Raw genomic sequence first — 12,135 nt, forward strand, 5'->3', positions numbered from 1 at the left:
GAAACCGTCACTTTTTCATGTCTTAAAACCTGTCACTGGCCAGTGCCTGGTAGTTAGGTATATTTACTTGTAAAAATATTAATATACTTTTCAATCAGTCATCTAAAAGTATGTGGGGTTTTTTCTGAGAACAAGGCATTACTTTTTGTCTAACATTCAACTAAGCTCTTATGAGAACTGAACAATTCAGTGCATCCATGCAGAACACAAACAACTGGCCGACTGCCACAGAGGTGTCAATCATCCCCAAACTGTTGCACCTGACTCCCTTGATGATCACTTAGGAAGGCTGACGAGAAAGCAACCACAACGAAAAAAAATGTGTGGCAATTGAGTACTTTTCCACAACTCACTTTTCTGTGCAGATCCATGGGGTCCTAAACTCACAGGACCATATTTTGTGGCCGCCTACTTAACTTCCTAATTTATTGTGAATGCGGCCTGCACAACCTAGGCAGAAAACAGGTAGATGTATATAATGTGGCAATCTTGAACACTAGTACAATATTTATTTTTTATTATTTCTTCAAGACTGATAATTTATTTCTATCTATAATTTTTTTAAGTGTTGACTTAATTGTAGTTATTGTAAACACCCGCCTTTGCGGCTGGCTTTGGAGTAGCTTCTTTAGCAGCGCAGGTGTCTTCGTAGGCTTGCAAAATACCGCCGTAGCAATGCCGGTGTTACAGACGGCCGATAAGGTTCGATGTGTTTGAAGCGTGCAAAGATCCCACAAAATGTCTTCCTCTGAAACAGTGAAGAAGTCCCACACGATTGGGAAGCTCGGGGGAAGCTCACGACAGAGCGTTTACAGCATGAGAAGGAGAAAGGGAGCGCTTGATTTGCTCACCCAAAACCACCTGGAGCACATTACGGGTAATCTCTCCTCATTGGAATGTTTTTTTGTTATTGTTTTCATCAGTTACCAGAGCTAGTTTTTTATGAATTTATCGGTATGACATTATAATTCTTCATATTGACCCCTATAATTTTTTGGGTGTGTCTGGAACAGATTAGATTTACTAAAACCCAAAACCAGTGAAGTTGGCACGTTGAGTAATTTGTAAATAAAAACAGAATACAATGATTTGCAAATCCTTTTCAACTCATATTCAATTGGTTAGACTGCAAAGACAAAATATTTAATGTTCAAACTGAGAAACAATTTTTTTTTGCAAATAATCATTAACTTAGAATTTAATGGCAGCAACCCATTGCAAAAAGTCGGCACAGGGGCATTTTTACCACTGTGTTACATGTGATATCCTTTACACACTGATGTCGCTTTTTGATGCAGTACCGCCTGAGGGATCAAAAGGTACACAATATAATCGCTTACGTGCAGTGATTTCTCCAGATTCTCTGAACCTTTTGAATATATTACGGACCATAGATGGTGAAAGCCATAAATTCCTTACAATAGCTCGTTGAGAAATGTTGTTCTTAAACTGTTTGACAATTTGCTCCTGCATTTGTTAACAAAGTGGTGACCCTCGCCCCATCCTGGTTCATGGAAGCTGCTTTTATACCCAATCATCGCACCCACCTGTTCCCAATTACCCTGTTTACCTGTGTTTCACAGTCTTTTTTGCCACTTGTGCCAGCTTTTTTGAAACATGTGGCAGGCATCAAATTCCAAATGAGCTAATCTTTGCAAAAAATAAAGTTTCCCAGTTCGAACGTTAAGTAGTGAAGTGAATTGAAGTGAATTACATTTATATAGCGCTTTTTCTCAAGTGACTCAAAGCGCTTTATATAGTGAAACCCAATATCTAAGTTACAGTGTGGGTGGCACTGGGAGCAGGTGGGTAAAGTGTCTTGCCCAAGGACACAACGGCAGTGACGATGATGGCGGAAGCGGGGATCGAACCTGCAACCCTCAAGTTGCTGGCACGGCCGCTCTACCAACCAAGCTATACCGACCCCAAGTATCTTGTCTTTGAAGTGTTTTCAATTGAATATAGGTTGAAAAGGATTTGCAAATCATTGTATTTTGTTTTGTTTTTATTTACGATTTACACAATGTGCCAACTTCACTAGTTTTGGGGCTTGTACAATAATTTTTATGTTAAAAAAAAATTCAGTTTTCAAAAAATTAATTTTTGTCAAACCTTTTGGAAAAGATTACAAACAAAAACGGAGGTACTATTGTAATTGTAAATTCTTAAAATATTTATATTTTTTGTTTGCTTGAAATATTTCTTGGTTTATTCTGATTATAATCATGATCAACAAATTAAAAGGCAAAAAAAAAAAAAAATCTTAAACATTTCCGTTAAAGTGTCAGTGCCGGTATCGATGCTTGCCATGTATTTGCTTACTAAGTAAAGTACAAAATCTTAACTATGATGAGCAAATGTGTAAACATTGTGGACTTTCCAACACAACGCTTTAAAACAATAAAGTGAATAACTAAGAACAATTGCATTCTGAATGTAACAAAATGAATGGCGCTACCAAGAACCTAACATGCAAATACTGAACTTGTATGATTGAACTTGAATATGAGAGTGAATCACAGGTGTTAACTCATCGCCCTTGCTGTATATGTTGTATTTATCGAGTTATTAGAACGGCAAACTGTAAAATGAGGGATATATAAGAGATTAGATTTGTTTTATACATAGATAATCTTCAGGCAAAAAGACCCCATAGTGAGTGACAACTTGTAAAATGTGTTTGGTTTCTCTTCTTCAGCGTTGCGGGTCAACTTATTTCAGCGTACAATTGCTGCTTAGATAACTAATGCACTTATCAAAACAGCTTTAAAAAAGACAAAGACACCACTGAGATAAAAATGCTGCAAGAAATCTGTCAAGGTGTAAAAATGCCTCTTTCCACTTGTCACTTTTGGAATTTCTTTCTCAAAGGGAGACGGTTTTAAGGTAGGTGTAATCAGCGTCATCACACATTCATTGAGCTGGGATTTCCAAACACTTAAAAAGCCTACCAAGTGCCTTAGAACACATCTTGTATTGACAAGCAGGCGTCAAAATGCAGGACCAGGTCAAATGTGGTTCCTCTAGAAGGCTTCCGATTGGCCAAAATGCAAATTCATTGGCTCCGCCCATCCCTACTGCTGCTATCCTTGGCCATAGCCTCATCACCCCTCGTCTGGACTATTGCAACTCTTTTCTGTTAGGTCTCCACTAGGGATGTCCCGATCCACGTTTTTTGCACTTCCGATCCGATACCGATATTGTTTTTGCACTTCCGATCCGATACCGATACTGACCGATACTGGCCTATCCGAGCATGTATTAAAGTTTAAAGTTATTTAGCCTACTTGGTTGTCAGAATCATGTTGAAAAGGGTTTTAGTACTCTTGATAACAACTAGACAGCTGAATTAGGGGAGTTTGAATAATACACAATGGTTGGTAACAAGAAACTGACCTGTTTATTCAAGGATAAACACAAAATAGACAAAATTATACATGACAAACAGAAATGGCATCATTGAACTAGGGCTGGGCGATATGGCCTTTTTTTAATATTGCGATATTTTAAGGCCATATTGCGATACACGATATATATCTCGATATTTAGCCTTAGTCTTGAATGAACACTTGATGCATATAATCACAGCAGTATGATGATTCTGTGTTTTGATTGATTGAGACTTTTATTAGTAGATTGCACAGTGAAGTACATATTCCGTACAATTGACCACTAAATGGTAACACCCGAATAAGTTTTTCAACTTGTTTAAGTCGGGGTCCACTTAAATTGATTCATGATACAGATATATACTATCATCATAATACAGTCATCACACAAGATAATCACATTGAATTATTAACATTATTTATAATCCAGGGTGTGGAGGGGGGCGCCGGATGTAAGTGTCATAAAGACAGCCAAAAGAGTTTGATATGAGAATAAATCTAAAGTTAAAATATAGGGTAGAAATGCACCCATTTGCAGGAAATGTAGTCTTGATTTTCAAAATTTTCTTTCAAGGCTTGCATGTCTACATTAAAACATTCTTCTTCATACTGCATTAATATATGCTACTTTTAAACTTTCATGCAGAGAAGGAAATCACAACTAAAAAAATCACCATTTTTTTCATACGGTGTTGATCTGGAAATGTTTGCCTCGGCATTTTGATGGTGTGGACGTGTGGCACCGAATGGAGATAAGCGTCTCGACAGACGTTACAATATTTGAACAATGATGACGAAAACTGTTTTCTCTGTCGTGTCCGTGTGTCGAAAATTGTTATGCGCTTATTGTTTTTTATTTGATTTTGTGCGTGGCATATAATTGCTATGCGCAGAGGACACTTGAGCAGTGCGCAATTGCACAGGCGCGCACCTTAGAGGGAAGGTTGGTCACACGGCTGCGCTAGCATCACAGCTAACGTTAGCCATGCTGCTACCTCTCTGCTGGGAGAGGAGGCATACGTATGTGACGTATGACGTGACAGTATGTGACGTGTGTAAGAAGGTGCGCTTGCTGTCTGTGAGAGGGGGACACAGAAAAGAGTGAGAAGAGCCTGTCATGTAATGCCAGCAGCTAAAAGCAACTGCGTGAGAATCCACAGACCTGTGGATGTGTTGAAGGTGTGTTGGAAAATGCAGAACGGAAATTAAGGAGCAACAGAAAAGTGGAATGTATTATTTAAATCGGTGCGTTGGAAAACATGGACCGGAGTTTTTTTTTAAACTGGATCTGGATCGGCATTTTCCTATGCCTTGCCGATACGCATTTTTTGGCAAATATCGGCGGCCGATCCGATCCAAATATCGGATCGGGACATCCCTAGTCTCCACCACAAGTCACTCCACAAACTTAAGCTTCTCTGCCAGACAGATAATTACCAGAAGCCCCTCCATCCAGCACATCACCCCAGTCTTTCAGCAACTCTATTGGCTCCCGGTCAACTTCAGTATCAAGTTTAAAATAATGCTCCTCACATTCAGGGCTGTCCAGAACATTGCCCAGTCATGTCTTTCACACCCTCCTGTTTGCTCAGATCCTCGTCGTCCCTCCATTTCACTGTCCCCTTATCTTGTATGTCCATCACAAGGGTTAGAGAACTACTACACCCTGGACTCATTTGTCCTCTTCAAATCAAAACTTAAAACACAGTTATTCTGGATAGCTCATTGTCTTTCATTTTAGCTATTTATTGTATTTAATTTACATCTGTAATTTTAAACAGACATCTTCTCTTGTATGTTTCTTATCTAAAGTATTTTAATTGGTCCTCATTTTTTGTTTCAAATGGTGTCCCGAAGAGCCTAGAAATTAGCTTTATGAATAATATACTAATTTACACAAAATTGTAAATGGTAAATGGGTTATACTTGTATAGCGCTTTTCTACCTTCAAGGTACTCAAAGCGCTTTGACACTATTTCCACATTCACCCATTCACACACACATTCACACACTGATGGTGGGAGCTGCCATGCAACCACCCTAACCACGACCCACCAGGAGCAAGGGTGAAATGTCTTGCTCAAAGACACAACGGACGAGACGAGGTTGGTAGAAGGTGGGAATCGAACCAGGAACCCTCAGGTTGCTGGCACGGCCACTCTCCCAACCGCACCACGCCGACCCCAAAATTAATGTATCATTATCAATATTGTTATTATAATAGCAGGTGGATATCCAAAATTGGGTTAACTCGCTGGAATAAAAAAGACAATATACTGTAACATACATCAATAAACGTGGACGCATGTGGAAAAAGTGCAATATATTTATCTGTACAGTAATCTATTTATTTATTTATATATATTTATATATATTTATTTATTTTATATATATATATATATATATATATATATTTATATATATTTATTTATTTATATATGCACCTTATTGCTTTTTTATCCTGCACTACCATGAGCTTATGTAACGAAATTTCGTTCTTATCTGTGCTGTAAAGTTCAAATTTGAATGACAATAGTAAGGAAGTCTAAGTCTAAAACTCCAAATTCCTTCCCAAACTTTCATGGAGACAGATCAGTTTGTTGACTTTTGTTGGACTGACTAGTTGCGTTATCTATCGCGATACCACTCTGCGAGCACCAATGTCTAGGAACAAAGCGACTCCTCAGGCTTACACACACACAAACACGCAAAATACATCCACGAAAAATAGAACAAATGTTGTATTCTGTTGTATCAACAGAACAGCATGCCTAGTGGCGGCAGCTTCGGGCCGATGCCCCCTCACTCCCGCCTGTTGCAAGTCTGGAGATTTGTGCGTCATAATATGTGTATATGCTTTTCTCGAAGTTTTTTTCTGGTCTCAAACGGAGCCCTTCTCACTCCACCATAGGAGCTTAGTTTGGGATTTTCCTTTTCCTCATCCCCCCATCTTTACTCGTTTCCTAACATTTTTACAAGGCGCCGCCTTGCGGCGACCCATCAGTCTTCCTGTTCTGTCTACTGTGCAAACTGTATGTCTGTTATTGGATGGGTTTGTACTGAAAAATAAATGTTGTTGTACTTTTAAGTGCATTGACAATGAAGTTCCCTTACATTCAAATATGTTTTTCTGTGGACAGAAATGTGTTGTATTTATTTAAACTCCACTGATTTCAATGAAGAATTTTGTTTCTTATTACACCAGAGTATGTATTTTTTAACTATCAGCATTTATGTGGACAAGGCCATGAAATAAACTTGCTTAGTTAAAAGTCTCCTTCAATTGTCACATTAATTCACATTTGACATAAAAAAAAACCCACATTTATTCAGGTTACTTAATCCTTGCAACAGGCCAGTTATTTTGTTTGTATGTTGAAGATGACACTGGAACCTGATTAAGTCGATCCGGTTTATGTCGACAACCCATCTATGTTGACCAACTCATCAAGTCCCTATAAATGGCTTCTTTAAAAGGGTCCCTCTAATGCTGACAACATTGGCACTTATTTCATAATTCTGGACCTAAATATGATGTCTACAGGTAAAATTCCCACAAAATAGAGACAGTAGTGATGTCAGGCTTGTTTTTTAACAAGTTTCAGCACATTTTGTTAGCCCACTTTTAATGTGTGGGCAGGCCTGCATCAGCCTGCTGACGTCACCTACAAAGACTGGGGGCAATTTCATATTGCTTAGTATGTGTTTTGGTAGCATCTTCATCCCGAACCACAATATTTTTGCGCAGAATTTGAAGGAATAATCAAATATGGCTGTTAGATGCATTGTATCAGGTTGTAGCAATACAACTAAGAAGCTTGTATACATTTCAAAATGATGTTAATATAAGGAAAGTATGGACCTTTTCAGTCAAATTAATTTGGGTAAAATGGGACGAACCACGCGAGAGGAGTTTAATTTGCAGCAATTATGTTAATGATTCTGACTCAAGCCAAATACTGAAAATCAAGAGCACCCTCCAGGTGAGAAAGACTATATTAGAAGCTGCAGAAAAATGGAAAAAGAAAAGCAGACCCAGCGTTCAAAAACGAGGGAAAAAGAAGGTAAGCCGCTACTATTCTATTTTGTGCCCTCTTCTACTGATGTTTCCTCATGATGGTTGAGTAAATGCTGAAAGTGGATGAAGAACATCAGGCTATGTCTATGGAAGAGGAGATGGAATTGCAGGGACGCCTGTAAATGGGGATTCTTTTATATTGTAATTTGCTCATAATTTTAACCATATCAGTTTTGAAGTACTGCTTGTCCAGGGTGTATCCCGCCTTACGCCCGAATGCAGTTGGGATAGGCTACAGCCATCCCCGCAACCACGAGACGGACTAGCAGTAGAAAATGGATGGATGGAGTTTTGAAGGAATCATGGACCAGGGCAACAGAAATATGCAATGAAATAGGGCTGGGCGATATGGCCTTTTTTAAATATCTCAATATTTTTAGGCCATGTCACGATACAGGATATATATCTCGATATTTTGCCTTAGCCTTGAATGAACACTTGATGCATATAATCACAGCAGTATGATGATTCTATGTGTCTACATTAAAACATTATTGTTCATACTGCATTAATATATGCACATTTTAAACTTTCATGCAGAGAGGGAAATCACAACTAAGTCAATTTACCAAAACTGTATTTATTAAACAGTTATTAAGCAGTGGCACAAACATTCATGTCATTTCAAAACAGAAAGTGCAAGATTGTCAGAGACATTTTAAAACAAGCTATTAGTGCACTTTTGTGCATGTTGTCACTAAGATGACATATCAAAACAACACTAAATTAAAGTGCACATTTTGTACAGTAAGCCACTACAATAGTTTAAAACAAATAAAGTGCACTTTTGTGCATGATGTCACACAAGATATTTCAATAACTGTCAAATAAAAATGAGCTGCATAATAGGAAATCAAATAGTGTATGTCCTTCGCTATATGGTAGGTTCCTGCGGACGTTATCTCCTTCTGTTGACTATTTTTTTCATACGGTGTTGATGAGGAAATGGTTGCCTCGGCATTTTGTTGGCGTGGCACCGAACGGAGATGTTGACATGCGGAGTAAGTACTCTTCATTCTCTAGCAGGTGACTTTTCAAATGATGCTACATATTAGCAGTAATGCTACTTTTTGTAGCAACGCTTTTGCCCACACTTGACAAATTACGGTTGTCTGTTCGACATATTCCCACTTGAAGCCAAACCACCGCCATACGATGGACCCCCTGCTGTTTTTCTTGGGAATTAATTCTTCCTTCATTTGTTACCAGATTCGCACCTTCTTTCTCTCGTATTACCACTCGCACCACAGCTAACGTTACGTTACCCATGCCGCTACATCTCTGCTTCGCGAGGGCGTATACCTATGTGACGTATGTAAGAAGGTGCGCTTGTTTTATTACTCCTGTGAGGAGAGACAACAAAAAGTGAGAAGAGCCTGTAGTGTAATGCCCGCAGCTAAAAGCAACTGCGTGAGAACGTATACTCGAATATCACGATATCGTAATTTTCTATATCGCACAGAGACAAACCCGCGATATATCGGATATATCGGATATATCGAGTATATCGATATATCGCCCAGCCCTACAATGAAATGATTAAAATAATATTCTTTATGACTTTATCCACACAAAACCCCCAATTGTCATCATAGTCAAGCCTGGCATCCAAGTTTTCATCTCATTTCGCTGACTTGTCTGATAAGAAAAGGCGTCACTCAAAATGAAATGGCCCACAGGGCAGCCCACATAAGCATCATAAGGCAGCACAACTGGAAAATGACTCTGAGCTGAACCTTGAGGTTCCATTCTGCCCCTCCAAGAAAGGATTTCAAGGGGTTCCCATGGTAACTAATACCGGATCCAAGCACATTGGCTAATCTTCATCACTGATTGTTCAGGCTGCACATGTGCGCTACTTAAGTTTCCTGCTGTTGGAGCAAATACTTCTTTTTAGGACACATGCTGCTATGTATCCGCTGCAAAAAATAAGCTTGTCTTTGCTTTGTTTGTGACATATCAAAGATTAATTTTGTGTCTCCGCAAGATATTTCCCCCATTACGAGCAAGGCCCTGAAAAGGGAAAGAATTCGACCCCCATGCTACTCCTGCCGACCTTTCCTCAGCGGAATCATTGATTCCCTTTAGCTCAATACACAAAGACCGCTGAGTTATTCAGGGAATATAGGCCAGGTTGTTCTTCTTCTTAAATCTTCCTCCCAAGTGTATAAGGGGACCTTCTTGTTACAGTGGCTATCAGTCTAAAAACAAGGTAAGTGGAGGGAAAAAAAGGGATGGCGTGGCGTGATGGGTAGAACGGCCGATTCCAGGTTAGATCACCGTCTCTGGTCATCCAAGTCACTGCCGTTGTGTCCATGGGCAAGACACTTCACCCTTGTTCCTAGTGCCGCTCACACTGGTGAATGAATGATGGGGGGTGGACGGAGGGACCGTAGGCGCAAATTGGCAGCCTTGCGTCCGTCAGTCTACCCCCAGGGCAGCTGTGGCTACAAATGTCACTTACCACCACCTATGTGTGAATGTGGAGTGAATGAATAATGGGCTCTCACTTCTCTGTGAGCGCCTTGAGTATTTAGTCGATAGAAAAAACTATATAAATCTAATCCATTACACTAAAGAAACATTAAGTTTCTAGCTGAAGTGCAATGTTCAACCCATGCTGTTTTTCAAACGCACTAATATGAGCACAAATACAAGCTTTATTTTGTACAAAGCCACCATAATGCACGGGCTTACCTGGGCTGAAGCCCAGGGGCCCCCGATTTTGACGGCGGAATGCAACGATTGGTGTTCATACCTGTCAATCACAAACAACTCAGCTTTGTCTAAGATTGTGTACTCGCTCTCTCTCTGGCAGGGTTATTGAGGTTTGGGGGGGCCCAAAAAAAAATTATGGATTTTTCTTTGCTAACGGCCATAATGTTTTGTATTCAACACACAGTTTTCATAGAACACCGACAGACACTAAAAAGGTGTGTTGTTGTTTATGCTATGGCACCATCTTTTGGACGAGATCGCTCACTGCAGGTGCTGCTGGTTGACAACGTATTCCCTGTTTAGTCCTTTGAATTGGAAGTACAACCGTCCATAGTGTTTTTGCTCAAAATACTTTGTCAATCATCACTCCAAGCAACGGTTGTAAGTTTAACTAAAACAATTCATACTTACTAAATCTTCCCATGTGTGATGTCTGTAGGAGTGTTTTAATGCATATTTGTACATGCTATCGTAATGCAATCAAAATGCTAAAATGTTTACAAGTGTTTGTTAGTATTATTAACTTACAATGGCGTTCTTTTTGTATTGTTTGTTTTGTAAATTCAGTTAGTTATTGAGTCTGTTTAGCTGAGTGAAGAGCTAGTTTCCGCAGCTAGCGGATCCATGACGGTAACTTCTCTTTTGTCTGATTAGCCGTTTTGCTGACGTGTGACATGCACCATTTGGAAACAATTAAGGTATGTAAATAAACATTTGCAAAATCCGGTGCGGCTAATATATATACTGGGGTATATACACATGTGTTTCTTCTAAAATTTGGTAGGTGTAGCTTAAATACTGGTGCGCTCTACAGTCTGGAAAAAACAATAATTAATTGATGTTATTTCATTTAATCTATTACACAATTAGCACACACCATGGTGGTAAAATAACTATAAAAGGTAAAAAACTAAATTCTAAGAAGTTAAGAGGAAAAAATGTAATTTTATTGGGTCCTCGTTAGGAACTCTGTTTGTGAGGAACTGACTAATCTTTTACTCAAAAAAGAGGCAAAAAGGAAAGCCGTATGTGGTGCGGTTGTTAAGTCTACACTAGTAACAACAACATGGTAATCAGAGACAGGAAGCTGAACTGTGTCCATGCAGACCTCTGTTGTTACCAACATGAAAACAAGAGTTCAGCACACTTACAGATTTTCCTATACCATTCAAACTACCAAAAATACTACTGAAGTATTACTATTGATCAATTAAAAACATTTTTTTAAAGGGATCAATTAGGTTGATATATATTTTTACCACATTCCATCAAATAAATTACAGCATCAGTATGTAAAAATTACAATATCTCACAAAAATGAGGCTACTACTCACATTTCCGTTACCATTTTTTACTACACTATCTTCTCAAGGCACAATTCCGTAAAAAACAAATCTTGGATATACTTTATAGTCAATGTACAGTTTGTATATCAATACCACCCACTGAAAATTAGTGAATACTAATGCTGTCAAATGATGAAATTAAATATTTCATCACATGAATCGCAAGGTTGATATGGATTAATTTGTATTAATAACGATTAAATGCAATGCAATTTCCTTCATTTTTCATGAGCAAAGAGCATGAAGGTCATATCAAGTTTATGCAGTTAACATGTTTAGTAAAAACTGTTAACATTATGTTCATGTTGAACAAAAAACACAATGGAGCCATAATGATGACCTGATACCACTTTTATGTTATTAAATTTGGAAGTGGCACTGAAAGGAAAATTCCTTTCCTTTCTTTTCATCATGGGTTTTTTGTACTCAAATTCCCCACAGAGAGAGCCAACATGCTGTTCATTGTCTTCCATATTGACTTATTTGCTTCTGCAGCACAGAGGATCAACTGCACATTTGCGCATGCAGGATAGTAACGCTACTTGGACAAACTGTCGAAAATGTGTTACTCGTGACGTTTTAGGAATTTTGATTTATTCTGCAG

General features: G+C 38.7%; 1 protein-coding gene across 1 annotated transcript in view; it reads right to left on the bottom strand.

Annotated features, from left to right (window-relative positions):
• LOC133621014 (oxysterol-binding protein-related protein 10-like) overlaps positions 1-12,135 on the bottom strand; it is a 199,706-nt gene that overhangs the window by 155,987 nt on the left and 31,584 nt on the right. The gene's annotated exons all lie outside the window — the stretch shown is intronic.

The sequence above is a fragment of the Nerophis lumbriciformis genome, linkage group LG21 (assembly GCF_033978685.3).
Source record: "Nerophis lumbriciformis linkage group LG21, RoL_Nlum_v2.1, whole genome shotgun sequence".
NCBI lineage: Eukaryota > Metazoa > Chordata > Actinopteri > Syngnathiformes > Syngnathidae > Nerophis > Nerophis lumbriciformis.